We start from the raw sequence: 21,261 nt of genomic DNA on the forward strand, positions 1-21,261 counted from the left end.
ATATATATATATATATATATATATATATACTTTATTATGTATTATCATTATTATTATTAAAACAAATTTGACATGGTCCGTATTTGTTTATTCTATTTTCTTATTGCTCATGTCTTGCCCTGGTTGTTTTATTTTGTGATTAAGTTCATTATGACATTTTTTTCCAATGTAAATTTCTCTTGGAGAGGAATAAAGTACAGTCAAACTTGTCTATAGCGGCCACTAGAGGGAGTCTGCAAAAGTGGCCGCTATAGACAGGTGGCCTCTATAGACAGGTTGGCGTCCAGTTCGAATATTGACCAGTAGAGGAAAAAAAAGGGAAAAAATAATAATAATGTTGACCAGTAGATGGCACTGCGGACTGCTGATAAAAGTTGTACAGCACTACTAGGCTTGTTATTATCATGGTTCATGGTTTTAATCCTGAACATGCATGAGTCAAACAGTAGCACATCACATAGTACAATTCACAATTTTGCATGTCCAAAAAGGAGTAGGAAGAAGCAAAGCTTATTTAATCCTACCCCTCATCAGTTTCACATCAGTTGCAATACATTTATTCACCTCTTGTTCTTCCAAGTGTACTTTGTAGGTCTACATGACAATGTAGTGCAATCGTAGCCAAGGTTTTTACTTACTAAAAGGAAGCTAGAGGCTTAATAATAACTGATAGAATATATCCACGACCCACAGAACAAAGCTGTGCTAGTAATGTCTTAGGCTCGTTTTTAATATTTTACTTTTTATACGGCAGAGTTTCATTACAGCTTTAGTTCATCAGGAAGTGACGGGAAGTGACGGTGGGCGTCCCGAGCAGGAGAGCTAGGCTCAGTGCTAGCTGTGAGTTTGGAGAGAGTTGGGAAGTGTGTTTATGTTGGTGTGGATGTAAAGTCCTGCAGTGTTCTCCGCTGTTAATAAAGCCATTAAAGTGCATCGGCGACGTGAGTCTCTCCTTCCCCACAACAAGCGGCATTACAGTATTGACCAGTGCACACCAGGAAATAAACGGTGTCATTTCTTACAGGCATTGGCTGGACAGCTATGTAGTGGGGCTTGTTTAACCTTTGGCTTGTGGGCAAGCAGAAAGGAGAGACGATGCTGAGAGATGTGTGTGTGTTCTGAACTGCTGTCTGGTGGCCGCGTTCAAGAAATAAAGTCGGCAGAAGCAACAGGAGAAGTTTCCTTTTTTGCTTCGGAGCTGAATAACACTGACAAGTTAACAGACTAGTAGCGAACGGAAAAGAAGACGGCTTTGTTTGTGTCGAATACAGAAGATGAGGACTTTGATGGATTTGTGGATGAGGATTGATGAAAAATAACATGAGTACATTCTAAAATACTTCAATTAAGTACAACCCAACTCATTTTTGCTCCCGCTGCCGCATGCATGCTAGCGTATGTTTTTTTTTTTATTGTAGCGTCGCTGGGAGCACGTCCTGTTCCCAGCCTACTTTGCGGTAATGTTTTGATGCAAATGCTCTTAAAGTTACATGTTTGACCAGGAAATAGCAAGCTCAAAAGAAGACGGCTTTTTTATGTGGAACAACTGACAGTTTGTGTGGATCTTGTGAATGATTGTGACTGAGCTAGGACTCAGTAATTAAAGTCTACACACGACGGCTTCATTGATTGAAAAACGAAACTTTTTTGTGCATGAAGCTTCTACTTGAGTTGGTAATTTGGCCGCTATATGCGGTCAGATATTGACCAAGGGAGACAAAATGGGTGGCCGCTGGCCACGTTGGACAGGTGACTGCTATACTTAGGGTCTATAACATGTAAATTTGCTGGGGGGGATTTTTCAGTGGCTGCTATAGGCAGGTGGCCGTTCTATAAAGGTGGCCGCTAAGACAGGTTTGACTGTATCTATTGAAAGTAAAAAAATAAATAAATGAAATAAATTAATAAATCAAAAGAATTAAATTGAATATATTATATGTTAACTATATATATTTTATAAAGTAAAAAAATATAATACATTATATTAAATTAAATGTTAAAATAAAGATTTGATTTGTTAATTTATTTAATTTATTAATTGGCCAAATATGACATAAATGAAATAAATTAATAAATCAAATATTTAACCTTCATTTCTTAATTTAAAAGATAAATAACTACAGTATTTGTCTGTCTATTATTCATGAATTAGAAACCGAATAATACGAAGCACAAAAGACGCATCTGCAGTTGAGGCAGAAGGGCTACCTCGTTTATTTCGTTTGCCCTTAAATAGACCAAGTGAACAATAACAATGACGTGGATTACCAGAACACCGTCCTTATTTGGAACCTTTGGCAGGACATTTTGGAATCACGTAACATCTGGAAAACATCTTGTGTAAGTCAGGTCCCGTTGACCCCCCCTAAGTCACGTAGGCCTCATGAGTTCAATTGGCGTTCACAAAACAAAAAGTAATCTGGAGTTCACAGGAAAAGAATCATTTTACAATATAATCCCTCCTTTTGGGGGGGTCCTAAACCCCCAAAACAAACAAAATGTCTCTTTGACCAGCCTTGACCCCTCATTCAAATCGAAATGTCCCGGCACCATTTTGACTTGTCCATTTTTTCGAATCAAGTTCGTGGGGATCTTGATGCATGCTTGTCCTGAACAATGGGCATGGGGGAGAGGGGAGAGTGTTATGGGCAGTGACTCGGTGTGGGGCAAGGTAGAGGGGGTCGAGAGCAATGTTTCTGCTCACATTATCACCGCCCAGAGGATTATTATGTAAGAACGGTGTTGGCCATTTTCAGTCCCTTTTTCCAATCACTCACTGATGATCAGCACGATGTCATCTGGAGGGACCCCTTGTGATGTGGGGCCTCGTTCACAGACATGTAGGAGCCTCCTGGATGGACGTCGCCAGCCTCCCGGATGGACGTCATTTTCTGCTCACACTGGCTCCTTTCCTCGAATGCCGTTTCAGCCGCAGTGGTCTCGCTCCTCGGATGAGGCCTGGGAAGGCGCCATCTCTGCTGGAACGATCTTTTCCTACAGCTAATAGTGTACCTAATACTAGCCTGATTGCCTTTAAAAATGATTTATTCTAAATTGACCAGAGTACATCAAACTGCAACTTTAATATCTGTACCTAAGTAAAACGTAGTGTGAATACTGTAAATAGTATTGACCCAAACACTGAGTGAGTAACGGTAGATGATCTAAAATGATTACTGAATAGCTAAGTATACAGAGATGCCATATTAATTGTGTTCCTATCTGTGATCCTTTCACTGAGGGTTCTGATGCAGTGAGTACAGACTACACTGCATATATACGCTACATTCTACTCAGCCAGGCCATCAGGACAGAATGTATGTAATGTCATTGATCCAAGCTATCTTTTTATTGACCATGACCCACCAGAGCAAATATTGTTCATATCCGGCCCCACCTGAATACGAGCGTTAAACTCATCCGGCACGCCCCATGGCGCCAATGTAGACCCTGGGATTGAAGCTCCCCTGAGGACGACGTCTCCTCCCTCAGGACGGGCCGAAGCCCTGGGTCCCATCTACGCCACCTGCAGCGCTGCGCCTTCCTGGGGAAGAACATAGAAAGGTTCACGTGCACACGTGCCAGTTTACTTGGCTGGTAAATGTGGGTGTCAGGTGCTCTTCCCACGATCCCACCACACTACCGCTTTGCCAAGTCCTCGGTTGTGAACCAGTTGGGCTCACACTGCCCAGAGCAACATGCTCCGGCACTTACTTCATGAGTTACATCACGCCAAATGACTGGCAACCAGTTGGATCATACCTGGTACATCAGGAATAAGAACCTGGAACAGGAATGAAGGTCGGAGTCTTATCAAGAGCAACTGGAGGATACTCAGCACGGATCTAAAACAATAAGAAACTTCAATACTGGGGCTTTTATATACAGTATAGCATAAGCAATACGTACAATAGGAAGGCCTGCTGGTATAACAGGTCAGTAAAGCAACAGTGCCTATCACATGTTGACTGCTAACACATGCTATACAACTTAACCACTTATTTCTGTCTGAAGTTGAAGCTATGATCTACATTCATTCTATCCACATATTGACTTGGGTCATTGTTATTGTTCATTTGGTCTATTTAAGGGCGAACGAAATAAACGAGGTAGCCCTTCTCCCTCAACTGCAGATGCGTCTTGTTGTGATTCTTATTATTCCACAACATATTATATTTGATTATTAACCTTATTTTGTATATTATTTTTAAACAGATCCTATCAGAAGGCCCTCATGTCGTCGCCATGCTGCTCACGGCCACTGGGGGACGCACAGGCCCCCAGTAGGTGATTTTTGCTATGATCTGCTGTGATATCGCATCACGTTGAGGCCTTCTGAGTGTGTGTCTCCTCCTCGGCAAGCGAGCGTCGGGTGATGCGTCCTGATGGCGTCTCATGCACAAGAGCGAAGTGCAAGCACGGCCACACGCCATGCATGCTCTTTGTGTGTGTGTGTGAAGCCATGCAGATCATGCGGCTGTGGCGCACCGGAGGGACGGATGCGTCCTCGGGAGGAGGAGAGCGCGCCATAAAAAGCCTGAAGAGCCGATGTTTCAATGCAGTGAAATATTTCATTGCAGTGCATTGGTTTCACAGGGTGGTGTTGTTCGCTGTGTAGCCAGCAGGGGGCGTCCTACGTCAGCCAATAGCAGCGTCAGTTGAGGCCTCCTGCAGGATCCACTTGGTTGTGGCTGACATTTTGGAAGTGTCGGCTCAGCAAAATGGGAAAGGAACAAAGATGTATTTATGGAAAGCGCTGACATTTCTCATCAGAAGACGCTTTTTCTACGTTCCAACCACGCGTCCTGCGCTTTCATTAGCGCCGCCGCTCAGGGAGGCAAGCACGTTCGCCGTTTTCAGGCGTCCGCGTCGATGAGGCCCAATATGAGAGAAAACATTCAAATCGTATCCGATTCAGCACTGTTTTTGTTGTTTTTTGTAAGCCATGACACCGACCGTTCGCCCCTCCAGCCCCCATACGACCGCCCTTTTCTGGTGCTCGCTTGCTTTTAAGGATGCGGTGCAAAAACAGGACTCAAGGATACGCCAATTGTCATGGGGGGTATGTGAATAAAAAAGAAAAACAAATAGCGCCTAACACTCACAATTACGAAAGATCCTGAACGCCTCATGGCAAGAGGAGGCCCGAGCAGGAAGGAGACAGAGCGTCAAGTTGTTCATTGCTCGGAGTGCATCATATGAACAAATAAGCAAGTTTGATGATTATTTTGTGCATTATGAGTGTTTCTTCTTGAAGATTTCATTTATATTGGTCTTCCAATTCATCCCCACACGCCACTGTAAAAGGTTTGGGAACCACTGCTCTATGAGATGGAGCGCGCTGCTGTTTAAAAAAATTTTTTTTTTTTAAAAACACCACTCAAAGATCCTCTACATCAGTGGTTCCCAAGCTTTTTACAGTAGTACACCCCCTTCAGACACTTGACCCAAAGTCATGTATGTATGTATATTGAACATAATTCATTGGTTCATTCATTTTATAGTAATTCCGGGTCAAAAGTGTGTATTTTGAATGGCTTCAGTTTGAGCGTCACTTGTTTTGTCCACTAACGATGGCTATGTTTAATTGTGCATATTCGTTTTATACCAAACTGAAGGGGAAAGTTGACCAATGATGATAAAGCAGCATCTGTCCGAATGTTTAATGTTGATTATTTATAAGTAAAAGATTTTGTAACATTGCCTTACTGTTATGAGCAGCAAGTGGTTGTTTTTGTAAATATCACGCGATTTGGGCCGCATGTGCATGTTTGGGTGCGTTTCCTGTGATTTCCAAGTGTCCGTGAATGCAGCGGCAACTTGTGCCCGAGGAGTTACGTGATGCACGTGAATGCACCATTCTTAGAAAAAAAAGCTAGCTGAGCACTGAGAGCAGTTTGCTAGCTTCGATCCTGCTTGTTGAAAATGAAGTGTCCGTCATTTGTGTGCGTTGTGTGACGCAACAAGACCACAAACACACACACACACACACACACACACACACACACACACACACACACACACACCCCTTTGGACAAACCCACGCTCCTCTGGACACATACTGTATATATACACATATATTGCTAAAAGAGCCTATCCACTTGCGTAATAAAGATGATTCAATGACTACCTGACCGGAATCTTTCCATGGTGTCCCATCTCTAAAAGAACCACTACACCCTTCTTAATAGTACCCCAAGCACAAAAATACATACAACCAACGATGAAGCCTCATTTTCGGGTGAATCCCCACACACACAGTGACAGGTTTTCGCCGCTGCGCTTGTGGGAATGAATTGGAAGACCAATATAAATGAAATCTTCAAGAGGAAACACTCTTAATGAACAAAACAATCATCAAACTTACTTATTTGTTCATATGATGCACACAGAGAAACGAACAACTTGACGCTCTGTCTCCTTCCTGTTTCGGTCTCCCCGCGCTGTGAGGCGTTCAGGCTCACCCGTAATTGTGAGTGTTGGGCGCTATTTGTTTTTCATTTTATCATTTTATTCACGTACCTGTTATGACAAATGGCGTACCCCACTTTGGGAACCTAGGCTCTATATGACAAGAGTGCTTTTCTTTGTTAAGGACCAATTTAAAAAATGCTGGTCAAAAATCTTCCACATGACAGGAATCCTGGACAGGAAAAAAAAAAAATACTAGTCAAAGATCCTCTATATAACAGGAGCACTGCACTGTTTTTAAGGACCTAGTGCGAAGACAGTAGTCAGAGATCATCTATTTAATCGTGGACTCTCTGGTTTTAAAGGACCTACTGCAAAAAACAACAACCAAAAAACAACAACTACAACAACACTGGTCAAAGATCATCTAGATGATGGAGCAACTGCAAAAAAACTACTCAAAGATCCTCTATGAGATGGGGTGCTCTGCTGTTTTTTTTAGGGCTTACTGCAAAACCACTAGTCAAAGATCCTCTATGTAACTGGAGTTCTCTGGTGTTTTATAATCACCACAAAAAAAAAAAAACATTTGTCAAAGATCCTCTATGGCAGATAGTGTACTGCAAAAACCCAAATCAAAGATCCTCTATTTAACAGGAATTCTCTGGTGTTTTAAAATCACCTACCACAAAAAAAGTTAGTCAAAGATCCTCTATGGAGGAGCGCTCTGATGTTCTTTTAAGAAGATGCTGCAGAACTGCAGGTTAAAGATCCTCTTTTTGACAGGAAAAAGGCAAGTCAAAGATCCTGTATGTGACAGGAGCGCTGTGCTGTGGAGGATTTCACAGAGAAAAGGGAAAAATGCTACAGCAGCAATTTAGTTTCCAACTGTTGGGAAAAAAAAGGTCTGCGCTGACAGCATCTCAGCTGCCGTATCACCCGCAGGAGGAGAAAGGAAATCACGCTTCAAGAGCAGAGGAAGCGCTCACCTGACAGTCGACGCGCGACTTGTTTGACGACGACGCATCGGCGAGAGGCGGGGGGGGGAAAAACAGCGGCAATTAGGGACGGAGCTCTTCGACTTGTCTGAAAGTGATGGAAATATGACGCCGTCGTTTTATGCTACAGCAGCACTGACACTGTAGCGCTCTTTGTTAGCGTAAACGTTAGCTTACACATGCTAGCTGGCTCCAAATTATTATGGCTGCAAAAAGTTAATTCAGTCTAGCCAGCTCCTAGTTAGCTAGCTACAAGCGCAGTAAAATGATTTTTATTGATACGTACAGAGGCGTGATCTTTGCTAGCTTGGCTAGGGTAGTTGGTTTTTGAATCTGAGCTCATGATTTAATTTATTTAATGCAGCTTTGTAAAATTATTCAGCAGAAAACAATGGGCGGTGTAGACAGACGAGAGAGGGAAGCGATAGACACTCAACTTCCCACAATGCAATTCTTCTTAAAGGGCCAGGCTCAGCCTGTAACAGCGTTCTTACGCTGTAATAGAAAAAAAAGAAGCACAAAAAAAGAATCGCAAGACAGTGGATCCGCAAAAAGTGCACCATGATAGAGCGAGGAACCCTATATATTAAAATAAATAAATACAAATCAATAAAATATATACAGTACAGTAGAGTTCTAACACACTACTGTGGCACCTCTGGCATTTATTTAAAGTGGTTAAGATAAATAAATCAATAAAAATATAAGGTCCCATCTCTTTTATTAAAACATAAAACTTGGATAACATACACTAAAAAATAATGTAACATTGAATAATAAATAAAAAATATAAGAATAATAAATAAAATTTAAATATACAATGAAACTTGAAAAATGCAAAAATCTACAATTAAATAATAATGAATAAATTAATAAAATAGTAATTTAAAAACAAAATAATATAAATAAAATATATAAAAGGTCCCATACATTTGAATAAAGCATAAAACTAATAATATATGGAAAACAAAGAAAATAAATATAAATAATAATATCAATAATAACTAAATGAATAAATAAATAGTAAACACAAACGAATACAGTAAAAATATATAAAAGGCTCCATACCTTTTAATAAGACAGAAAACTTGAATAATGTATGTTTAAAATAATTACATAAAATCAAATAATAATAAATAAATTAATAAAATAATAATGAAAAACTACATAAAATAACAAAATTTATAAAAGGTCCCATACCTTTTAATAAGGCATAAAACTGGGATTATATATGTAAAAAAATATATAGAAAAGTAAATAATAATAATAAATAAAATAACAAAATAATAAAAAAAAATTAAAATCAATAAAATATATAAAAGGTCCCATATTATTTAATAAAATATACAACTTTGACGAAAATAATAATAATAAAAAATAATAATAACTAAATAAATACAATAAGAATAATAACTAAAATCAAATAAAATACATAAAAGGTCCCATACCTTTTAATAAAGCATAAAACTTGGATAATGTAAAAAAATTAAATAATAATAGATAAATTAATAATAAAAATTACATAAAATATAGAAAACGTCCAATACTATTTAATATATGAAACTTGGACATAAATAGACAAAATTATACAAATTAATAGGAAGTAAATAAATAAAATAAGAATAATAAAATAAAATATATAAAAGGTCCCAAACCTTTTAATAAAACATACAACTTAAATAATGTAAAAATCTAAACTTAAATAATAATAAAGAAATGAATAAAATGATAATAACAAATAAATAAACTATGTAAAAGGTCCCATACCTTTTAATAAAACAAAACTTGAATAAGGCATGTAACATAAGCTTTGCTGAGTCTGATTGTTAGGGAATGTTAGGCTCCGGCTGTTCTGGAAACGTAAGCTCATCTTCGCCGTCAAGTCCGGATCGTCTTGCGGCTCTGCGACGATAAGCGCGGCTGAAACGGAATCGCCGAGGCAGGCTGAAACGCTTATCAAGATGAAAGCGCGAGGCTTCCAGTCCGTCATCCATCATCATCCGTCCTGTATTTGTTTGCTCTTAATTGAAATATTATTTTACCTGACTTTTGAATTATTGATGGCTTAAAAATGTGTTTTCCTTGCTCATCAATAATTCAGAGCGGATGGCGGGAACATGTCGCATCAAAGCGTCCGTCGTCTTGCGCGCAATTTACAGCAGATCTGGCGGTGCGTCGGCCTGCCGTCGCTAATGAGATGGAGTAAGGTGGGTGTGGGGGGGTTCAAATGTGAGAGCGGTGGGCCGGCTGTCAAGCGCCGGGTGACGGTTTTAGGACTCGGCGGCGATACTTCATTAATTAACCTTCACATGCGATGTAGATCCGCTCATCAAGATGCAGTTAATTAAAGAAAGGTCATTCCAAGGGCTGCTGGGAAGCGGCGCGCATACAATGGAGGGACGGCGCTGCTTTCAGCCAGATAACACTCGAGGGGGTTGGGGGGGGGGGGGGGGGGGGGGTCGGCCTTCAGTCCAAATGGCAGACATTTCACCAGGACTCCAGAAAAAAAAATAAACTCTTATTTTGACTTCTTTTTCCGAAAGCTCTAATGGAAAAAAGCTGTAAAATATTCATCACGCTCAATCAACGACATCCATCTTTTAGCATCTTTAAACATTTTTTTTTTATGATGCACCCCCTACCCCCGCATCTCCACTGTCCATTTCTGTGCAAACCTGAGAGTAAATAATGCACTTTATTTATAGAAGGCTTTTCTGGCTACTCAGAAGAAAGGTTCAGTAAAAAGTAGGCAAAGAATACGTTAAAGTACAACAGTAAAAGTAAACTGAAAAATTGATATCAACAGTGCTTCCTCACAGGGCCACAATCTACCTGTGGCGGTGTGGATGATGTCATCGCCTTTTTTACTCATCAAAAACTCCATTCCATTCCATTCCATTCCTCCGCTTATCCGGGTCCGGGTCGCGGGGGCAGCAGTCTTAGTAGGGAAGCCCAGACTTCCCGGTCCCCGACCACCTCCTCCAGCTCCACCGGGAGGACACCTAGGCGTTCCCAGGCCAGCTGTGAGACATAATCCCTCCAGCGTGTCCTAGGTCTTCCCCGGGGCCTTCTCCCGGCTGGGCATGCCCGAAACACCTCACCAGGGAGGCGTCCGGGAGGCATCCGGACTAGATGCCCGAGCCACCTCAGCTGGCTCCTCTCGATGTGAAGGAGCAGCGGCTCTACTCTGAGTTCCTCCTGGATAACCGAGCTCCTCACCCTATCTCTTAGGGTGAGTCCCACTAACCTACGAAGAAAACTCATTTCAGCCGCTTGTATCCACGATCTCGTTCTTTCAGTCATGACCCAAAGCTCATGATCATAGGTGAGGGTGGGAACATAGATTGAACGGTAAATTGAGAGCTTTGCCTTCCAGCTCAGCTCGATGGTCCGGTACAGCGACCGCATTACTGCAGACGCTGCGCCGATCCGCCTATCGACCTCACGCTCCAACCTTCCCTCACTCGTGAACAAGACCTCGAGATACTTGAACTCCTCCACCTGGGGCAGGACCTCATTCCCAACCCGGAGGGAGCAATCCACCCTTTTCCAACTGAGAATCATGGCCTCAGATTTGGAGGCGCTGAGTCTCACCCCAGAAGCTTCACACTCAGATGCAAACCGTCACAGTAAACGCTGCAGGTCACAGCCCGATGAGGCCATCAGGACCACATCGTCTGCAAATAGCAGAGATGAGATCCTAATGCCCCCGAACTGGACTCCCTCGACACCTTGGCTGCGCCTAGAAATTCTGTCCATGAAAATTATAAACAGAATCGGTGACAAAGGGCAGCCTTGGCAGAGGCCAACGTTCACCGGAAACAGGCTTGACTTACTGCTGGCAATGTGAACCAGGCTCCTGCTCCGGTTGTACAAGGACTGAATGGCACGTAGTAGCGCACCACCAATCCCATACTCCCGGAGCACCCCCCACAGGACACCGCGAGGGACACAGTCGAATGCCTTTTCCAGGTCCACAAAGCACATGTAGACCGGTTGGGCAAACTCCCAAGTACCCTCTAGTACCCTTGCAAGGGTGCAGAGCTGGTCCAGTGTTCCGCGACCAGGACGAAAACCACTTTGCACCTCCTGTAGCTGAGGTTCTATTCCAGGGTGCTTCTCTCCAGCACCCTGGAATAGACTTTCCCAGGGAGGCTGAGGAGTGTGATCCCCCTATAGTTGGAACACACCCTCCGGTCACCCTTCTTGAAAAGGGGGACCGCCACCCCAGTCTGCCAATCCAGAGGTACTGTTCCCGACTTTCACGCAATGTTGAAGAGACGTGTCAGCCAAGACAGTCCCGCAACATCCAGAGCCTTGAGGAATTCAGGGCGAAACTCGTCCATCCCCGGAGCTTTGCCACTGGGGAGCATTGTGACTACCCCAGATATCTCAGCCACGGTGATGGAACTGTCCGTGTTTGTATCCTCAGCCTCTGCTTCCTCTATGGAAGGTATGTCAGTGGGATTGAGAAGGGCCTCAAAGTATTCCTTCCATGGCCCGACTATATCCTCAGTCGAGGTCAGCAGGCCCCCGTCCCCACTGTAAACAGTGTGGACCGGGCACTGCTTCCCCTTTCTGAGGCGCCGGACGATTTGCCAGAACCTCTTCGAGGCTGACCGAAAGTCGTGTTCCATGGCCTCATCGAACTCCTCCCACACCCAAGTTTTTGCCTCGACCACCGCCGAAGCCGTGTGCCGCTTGGCCTGCCGGTACCTGTCAGCTGCTTCAGGAGTCCCACAAGCCATTCATACTCGATAGGACTCCTTCTTCAGCTTGACGGCAGCCCTGACCTCTGGTGTCCACCATCGGGTTTGGGGCTTGCCGCCACGACTGGCACCGACCACCTTGCGGCCGCAGCTCCGATCGGCTGCCTCAGCAATGGAGGCACGGAATAGAGCCCATTCGGACTCGATATCCTCGTCCTCCCCCGGGATGCAGGAGAAGCTCTGCCGGAGGTGAGAGCTGAAGACTCGACGAACAGGAGACTCTGCCAAACGTTCCCAGCACACCCTCACTACACGTTTGGGTCTCCCGGGTCTGTCCGTCATCCTCCCCCGCCATCTGATCCAACTCATCACCAGGTGGTGATCAGTTGACAGCTCAGCCCTTCTCTTTACCCGCGTGTCCAGAACATGCGGACGCAGGTCTGATGATACGACTACAAAGTCGATCATAGACCTGCGGCCTAGGGTGTCCTGGTGCCATGTGCACTTATGGACATCCTTATGTTGGATCATGGTGTTTGTGATGGACAAACTGTGGTTCGCACAGAAGTCCAACAACATCACACCGCACGGGTTCAGATCGGGAAGGCCGTTCCTCCCAATCACGCCCCTCCAGGTCACACTGTCATTGCCCACATGGTCGTTGAAGTCTCCCAGCAAAACGACGGAGTCACCAGTTGGGGTGCTCTCCAGCACCCCTCTGATGGACTCCAGGAAGGCTGGGTACTCTGAACTGCCGTTCGGCGCATACGCACAAATGACAAATGACAGTCCCCAACCTGAAGGCGTAGGGAAATGACCCTCTCGTTCACGGGGGATGACTCCAACACAGAGGCACCGAGCCGGGGGGCTATTAATAAAAGCCAAGAAACAGATTTGGCCGCCGAAGACCAGGGCGCCTAGGTCAAAAACTGAGTAAAAAAAAAAAATCTAACAGCAATCCCTTGTTTATGGCAATCATCCCGACCGTGATAAGTGAATACTAAATGAATTACAATTTGTAAAGTATTATTTAAATTAATTTCTCATTAATTCTTTTTTTATATTTATGTTTTAATAATTAAAATATTAAAATCAAATTAAATACATTTTCATTGGACAGTAGCAATCTACAGTATATAGCAAAAAAAAAACATTTGTAAAAAATTATATTGCATGACATTATAGTACATAATTTAATCATTTTTTTTCCTAAGTAAAAATGATAAAAAATTCAATAATATTCAATTGATGCAACATTTTAAAATAAATATCTTAATTCAATTGAATGACTTAAATTCACAAGAAAAATAATACTAAATGAATTATTATATCGCATGATGTTATATTACGTTGCTTAATCAATAAAAAATATTTGTATGAAAATAAAAATAATTTAAAAAATGAAGAAAATAAATAAAAATAAAAATCTGCATTTTTTAAGATCATGCATGGTGCAAACAACTAAAACTCTAACAGAAAATTACAATAAATAAATGAAACAATATAAAAAAAAATTGAATTTCTATTTTTTTTAATTACATGGAACAAAAGTATGTATAATAATCTCTCATTTATTGGTGGCTAATTGGTTACACACCTGGCCGTGATAAATGAATACAAAATGAATTACATTTTGGAAAATAATATTTACATATATTTTGCATTAATTTTATAATTCATTCTATTTTATATTTATGTTTTAATCATTAAAATACTAAAATCAATTTAAAATCTATCCATCCATCCATCCATCCATCCATTTTCTATGCCGCTTTATCCTCATTAGGGTCGCGGGGGCATGATGGAGCCTATCCCAGCTGACTTCGGGCGACAGGCGGGGTACACCCTGGACTGGTCGCCAGCCAATGGCAGGGCACATATAGACAAACAACCATTCACACTCACATTCATACCTATGGACAATTTAGAGTCGCCAATTAACCTAAAATGCATGTTTTTGGAATGTGGGAGGAAAATTTAAAATCTAATTAAATATATTTCATTAGACAGCGGCACTATACAGTATACAGCAAAAAAAAGACAAGTAAATTAATAAAAAATTATATTGCATGATGTTAGTACATAATTTAACCATTTTAATTCATAAGTAAAAATGATAAAAAATGAAATAAATATTCAATTGATGCAACATTGTATTAATTACATTGAATGACTTCAATTAATAGGAAAAATAACACAAAATTAATTATTATATTGCATCACATATTACATAATAATAAAAAAAATCATTAAAATAAAAATAATTTAAAAAGAAAAACATTAATTAAAATAAAAACAACCATTTAAAAAATTTTATAAAATAGATTTCCATTGGACAGTGGCAATATACAGTATATAGCAAAAAAAGACCATTTAAAAATATTATATTGCATAATTATAATACATAATTTAATCATTTTAATTCATAAGCAAAAATTAAAAAAATGAAATAATATTCAATTCATTCAACATTTTTAAATAAATGCATTAATTACATTGAATTACTACAACTTATAGAAAAAATAACGCTAAATTATTTGATTATATTACATAATATATTCAATAATACTTTCTAAATTATTTTCATTACAATAACAATAAAAAATAACAATAAAAAATGTGATAAATTAAAATTAAAATAATCTTTTTTTTCTTCTTTTTTTTTTTATTAATTAAATTATAAAAAATTAAATACATTTTCATTGGACAGTGCCAAAATACAATATATAACAAAAAAGTAAGACACATTTGTAAAAAATTATATTGCATAATGCTACAGTACATAATTTCATAATTTTAATTCATCCATCCATCCATCCATCCATCTTCTACCGCTTATCCGAGATCAGGTTGCGGGGGCAACAGCCTTAGCAGGGAGGCCCAGATTTTCCTCTCCCGGCCACTTTGTCCAGCTCCTCCCGGCGGATCCCGAGGCGTTCCCAGGCCAGTTGGGAAACATAGTCTCTCCAACGTGTCCTGGGTCTTCCCCGAGACCTTCTACCGGTTGGACTTGCCCTGAACACCTCCCCAGGGAGGCGTCCGGGAAGCATCCTGACCAGATGCCCAAGCCACCTCATCTGGCTCCACTCAATGCGGAGGAGTAGCGGTTCTACTCCGAGTCTCTCCCGGATGACAGTGCTTCTCACCTCATCTCTAAGGGAGAGCCCATTTCGGCCACTTGTACCCGCAATCTTGACCTTTCGGTCACTACCCAAAGCTCATGACCATGGGTGAGGGTAGGATCGTAGATCGACCTGAAAATTGAGAGCTTTGCCTTTTGGCCCCAAGACCCCAAGGTACCTAAACTCCTCCACTTGGGGCAGGATCTCATCCCCGACCTGGAGATGGCATTCCAACCTTTTCCGGGCGAGAACCATGGACTCGGACTTGGGGGTGCTGATTGTCATCCCGGCTGCTTCACACTCGGCTGCGAACCGATCCAGTGGAAGTTGAAGTTCCTGGCTTGATGAGGCCAGCAGGACCACATCATCTGTAAAAAGCAGAGACTCAATCCGGCAGCCACCAAACCGGAACCGGGGAGGGGGGGAATAAGAGGGGGCCAAAAAAACAAACAAAAAAAGATAGAGACAAGGACAACAGCAGCAACAACAATTGTGACAACATCAGCAAATAAATGTTTGTGATGACTATAAAGACCCTGACGGAAAGGACAAAATAATATCAACAACCACAATGACAATACTGCATTGAGACAGTCACACATAATAGCAGTCATGAAATGATGAACTATGATAGTGATCACAATGACAACACTGCATTGAAACAGTCACACATAATTGTAGTAATGAAATGATTACCTATGATAGCGACCAGAATGACAATAACTGTAATGCATATCATTGTAAAAAAAACTACAGTCATACTGCTGATATCACCGTCGCTGTAAAAAAAACAAACAACATAATAACATCCTGGTTAACTCCTGGTTAGTGAGTAATGTGGGGAAGTACGTATGTACTACGACTGTGCATATGTACGTGTGTACAGGTATCTCTGTATGTGGGGAAGTCTTCATATATATATATAAAGGTGCAAGAATGTGTGGGCGTGTAATTGTCACTGAGAATGCATGAAAGGAAATGGGCCGCCCTCCACCTCCCAGAGAACCCCGCCCCAAATAGCCAGGCCGAGCCCCCTCCGCCAGAAGGCCACCAGGCCCACAGGGGCAGGCAGCACAAAGATCAGCGCCCCAAGAGCCGGCCCATAGAGCTCTCCCCCCCGGGAAGACCAGCAAGGGGCTGCAGAGAGGTAATCCCAGCCAAAGACAGGGCACCGGCGGGTCGGAGGACAGCCAACCCCTGTGACCAGCGAGAGATCACACCCCACAAAGGCAGACGAGTACCGGGGGCCACACACCGGCAGGCCCAGAGACGCCCCCACAACCGGAAAGAAGCCCGCCCACCCTGGAAGCGCCAATCCCCCCCACCGCCACCCCCACACCCAGGGAACGGAGTCCGGCCCGCCCCGGACCAGCCCCCGCCCGACCCCCGACACAGGACCGCCCCGCCCAGGGATGCAGGAGGCACAGACACGCGCACACACACGCACACACGCACACACACACACACACACACACACACACACACACGCAAACACACACACAGAGGTCGACTGCCCGACACCCGGAAGCCTCACTCTATCCCCCGTTGGTAACCCAAGGAGCAGCGGAGCCGGGGACCCCGGGGTCCCAGACAGACAATCCAGAACCCGCAGCGCGGACAGCGCGGACCGCCGGGGAGCACGAAGACACCAGGCCACCCCATCCCACCGGTAGGACGCCGCCAGCAAAGCAGACAGAGGAGCCGGCGAGGAGGAAAGCGGGCAAATGAGCAAGCGGGCGGCCAAACGGGCGAACCACCACACAGCGCCAGCTGACACCCGCGGGGCAGCAAACCCCGGAGAGGCAGTGTCGCACCCCAAGCCGCAGGGAGCACCAGAGCCGAGAAGGCGAGACCAGCAGCAGACCAGCCGACGGACCCCACCAGCCACCAGAAGCCAGACCAGCCACATGCCACCAGAGCTGACGGCGCACCACTCACGCACCGGAGCCCCACCCCCGACAAGCCCGCAGACAGACAGACGGGGGAGGCGAAGACACAGACAAAGAGCACGATCCCCCCAGCAGGCCCGGCCCCAGGGCACACGACCCCCCCCCTCCGGCCGAATCCGCCCCAAGAGCGCAGAGGCGCCCGTGGCACATGTTAGTCCAGGGGAAGCACCGCAAGCCGCCCCCCCGGTGCAAGCCCCGGCATCAACAGGCCCCAACGGGCCACCCCAGGGAAAGGCAGGCGAACCAGCAAAGGCATCCCACAAGCCAGGCCACCCCGGGCGAGCCGCCATGCCGCGACGGCCAGCGGACAGGTCTACAGGTCTATGGCCCCATTCCCAACCCTGGCGGGCAGGCGCCGCGGAACAGGCATGAGGCACCCCAATCCAGCCCACCCCACCCGTGTATGTGATAAGGTGTGATTGTGACTATGCAATTATGCAATTAACAAATAAAATAAAATAAAAAAGGACAGCTATGAAGAGCTGGTCTCTGTGTCCCTGATGGGTATATCTGTGTGCATGTATATGATAGGGGTGTACGTGGATGATAGCTAATGATGCAATTAAAATCGGGGGACAGCTGCCGCTTGGTGGGCCCCTCACCTGACCAGCCCCCCCAAACCCTAAGTGTCTACTGTGCGATTAAAACTGGGGGGCAACAGGTCAGTGGCATGGCAGGGGGAAAGGAGCCCCTGCAAGGCAACTCCCCTCCCCAACCACACCCGACCGTAGGTCAATCATGGAAGTACGGCCTAGGGTGTCCTGGTGCCAAGTGCACATGTGGACACCCTTATGCTTGAACATAGTGTTTGTTATCGACAATCTGTGACGAGCACAGAAGTCCAATAACAAAGCACCGCTCGGGTTCAGATCAGGGGTCCGTTCCTCCCAATCACGCCTCTCCAGGTCTCACTGTCACTGCCAACGTGAGCGTTGAAGTCCCCCAGCAGAACAAGGGAATCGCCTGAGGGAGCACTCTCCAGTACTTCCTCTAGAGCAGGGGTTACCAACGTTTTTCCTTGTGAGAGCTACTTTTACAAAATGAAAATGGCCAAGAGCTACTCATTTTTGTAACATTTATTTTCAGAGCTTATTTTAAACCCAAACAAAGCGAATATGCTTGTTTTACCAGAACATTAAAAAAATGCTGGTGTCCACAACTCACATTTTGTATTTCAGAATGCATTTCTTTCTACTGTTCACAGCCTCTTTGAACACGTCTTCCATCCATCCATCCATCCGTTTTCTCAGTTCTTTATTTTTATATTTCACTTCATTTAGCCATGTTTGTGCTTGAAAATGCTTCCTTTCGGCAAAAAATACGTAACATTTTGCATATTCATATGACTAATAATAGGTCGTATTCAGCCATAAAACAGAGAGCGAAGGTTTGAATTTTTTACTGACATTCTAAAAATATAATTTAACAAGAAAATTAAAAAATACTTCTAATTTTACATGCATGAAGTCAAAATAATAAGAGAAAAAAAGTTGTAATCTACAACAGCAGGAATGGAAAAAACAGCTGTAGTTTTACAAGAATAAAGTCCAAATATTACGAAAAAAGCCGCAATTTTATGAGAAAAAAACTCTAATATTCTGAGAATTTTTTTATTTTAGTAGAATATTAATGAAATATTAACAAAAAATTATTTTTAATATCTAAATATTATGAGAAACAAACAAAACTAAATAAAGCTGTAATTTTTGTTAAATTAGGTTGATATAATATTATGGGAATCAATTTAAAAAATTACGGGAATAAATTCATAATATTACAAAGAAAATTTACGACCTTTAGGCAGAACATTGAAATATTTGGAAAAAGAAACACCAACAAATAATAATAATAAAAAAAGCAGCAAAAAAACAGCAAAAAATAGAAAAAAGAGCAAAGTGGCACGCATTGCTTGTCGCACTGCTGCCGCCTGTCTGCCATTTGTCCGCAGTGCACCTCAGCCAGCGTGGGCGGAGACGCCGTAGCACACCTGCGGGCAGTCAGCAATTTGGACTCCTCTTAAGCAAGGCAGCAGCATCTGTTCATTCCCAGATTGTACTTCCTGACCTCCCGTTCCTTGCTCCCGCTCAGTCCGGCTCCACTACCCTTACCCTGCTTTCTGGCCCGTTACCTGTGCTTGAACTTACCTGCTCTGTACTACCTTAGTGTTTTCCTGTTGGTTTGCCTTCAGTGTTTTTTGTTGTTACTTCTAGTTTTTGTCCTGACAGCCTTTTGCTGTCAGTGTTTTATGTTTCTTACCCGTAGTGGATTTTCCTTTGTTTGTACTTTGCCTGTTTGGACACTTTTTGTTATTAAACTTTATTTTATATTTCGAAGTTGCCCTAGTCTTGCGTTGGGATCCTATTTTTCTTGCTGTGGCATCCGCCACTCCTGACACAAAGATTGAAAGCAGGAAGAAAGTTAAAAAAGTTGGAAAATGTAAAAAAAACAACAGGCAGAAATGTAAAAAAACAACGGTCATTATAAAGTATAAAGTCAAAATATTAAGAGAAAAAACTTGTAATATTATGATAATATGATGAGAAACAATCAAAACAAAGACTAAACTTTTAATTTTTGGAAAGTTATTCATACTATTACGGGAATAAGGTCAGAATTTTATGGGAATAAAGTCATAATAGGAGAAGAAAAGTTAAAAACAACAAAACATTAGAGTTTATGAGAATAAAGTCAAAATATTAAGAGAAAAAATGTGCAATTTTATGAGAATATTATTATAATATTAGGAAAGATAATGTCATTTTAGTAGCATGAAGATGACACTTAAAAAAATATATGCTTTAAAAAAAAGTCACAATAAGAGAAACAAAGAAAGTTTGGAAAAAGTTGTAATATGAGAATAAAGTAAAAATCTTATGAGAAGAACATTTATGAAGAACAGTTAAGAAGATTATTTAACATTTTAAATGACTAATTCATTATTTTAAAAACAACCGCAAGAGCTGTAATTTTACAAGAATAAAGTCAAAATATTGAGAGAAAAAAGTCGTATTCTTATCAGAAAAAAAGTTGCAATTTTTTGAGAAAGAACTCGTAATATTATGAGAAGAAATAATATAATTTTAGCAGCATAGAGTTGAAATATTCAAGAAAAATGCATTTTTTCTTGAAGTCGTAATATTATGAGCCATCAACAAAATAAAGTTGTCATTTCTGGAAAATAATCTTGGGAGAAAAAGTTATAATATTATGGAAATAAAGTCATAATATTAGGAGAAGAAAATTTATGAAGAAATATCTGGAAAATTAAAAAAAACAACAGCAAAAAATGTAAAAAAGAGCAAAGAGTGAAAACAGGAAGAAAATTAAAAAAGTTGTAAAATAAAAAAACAGCATCCGAAATGGAAAAGCAAGTGTAATTTTACAAGAATAAAGTCAAAATATTAAGAGAAAAAAGTCGTATTCTAATGAGAAAAAAGGTTGCAATTTTATGCTAAAAAAACTTATATAATGAGAAAAAAATATGTAATTTTAGTAGCATAAAGTTGAAATATTAAAGAAAAATATGTTTAAAAAAAGGTCATAGTATTATGAGAAACAACAATATATTTTGAACAATAATATTCCTAGAAGAACACTTAGGAGTATTATTTAAGCAGAAATTTGAAATATTTGGGGAAAAAAAACAGCAAAAAGAGTGAAGTTGATATTAATAATGGGCTTTTTCACCTTGAAATATACAATATATATAACTTCTTCGTATATCTTATGAAATATCAAAGTGGCAAAGTTGCATGCTTTCACTGTTCGCTCTGTGGCCCCCCGAGCTGGAAAACGTTTGCACACCCGTGGTTTATATAAAATGTGTAGGTTTTTCAATGGCATTCATTGGAAAGCAGAAGATGAACGTGCGTGTATCTTTTCTTCAAACGTATTTACTTTCATTCCATCCAATCAAAGGGAATGGCGTCCCTCGCCAAATTGTATTCCCGCTCGTTTGCCGACTGCGTGCACACAAAGGAGCGCAATGTCCTGTCCAACAATGCCCCCCGCGCCATTTGTGCCGCCCAGCCTCCCGACGCCATTGGCTGGAGCGTGACAGTCCGACATAACT

At 42.0% G+C, this 21,261-nt stretch overlaps 1 long non-coding RNA gene across 1 annotated transcript; it reads right to left on the bottom strand.

Moving 5' to 3' along the window:
* Positions 1-2,185: 2,185 nt before the first annotated feature.
* On the bottom strand, positions 2,186-6,361 carry LOC129185089 (uncharacterized). Its single transcript, XR_008572039.1, has 2 exons — positions 5,106-6,361; positions 2,186-3,845 (listed from the first exon to the last, which is right to left on the bottom strand). It is a non-coding gene; the product is annotated as an uncharacterized LOC129185089 (long non-coding RNA).
* Between the last annotated feature and the right edge of the window lie 14,900 nt (positions 6,362-21,261).

The sequence above is a fragment of the Dunckerocampus dactyliophorus genome, chromosome 1 (assembly GCF_027744805.1).
Source record: "Dunckerocampus dactyliophorus isolate RoL2022-P2 chromosome 1, RoL_Ddac_1.1, whole genome shotgun sequence".
Lineage (NCBI taxonomy): Eukaryota > Metazoa > Chordata > Actinopteri > Syngnathiformes > Syngnathidae > Dunckerocampus > Dunckerocampus dactyliophorus.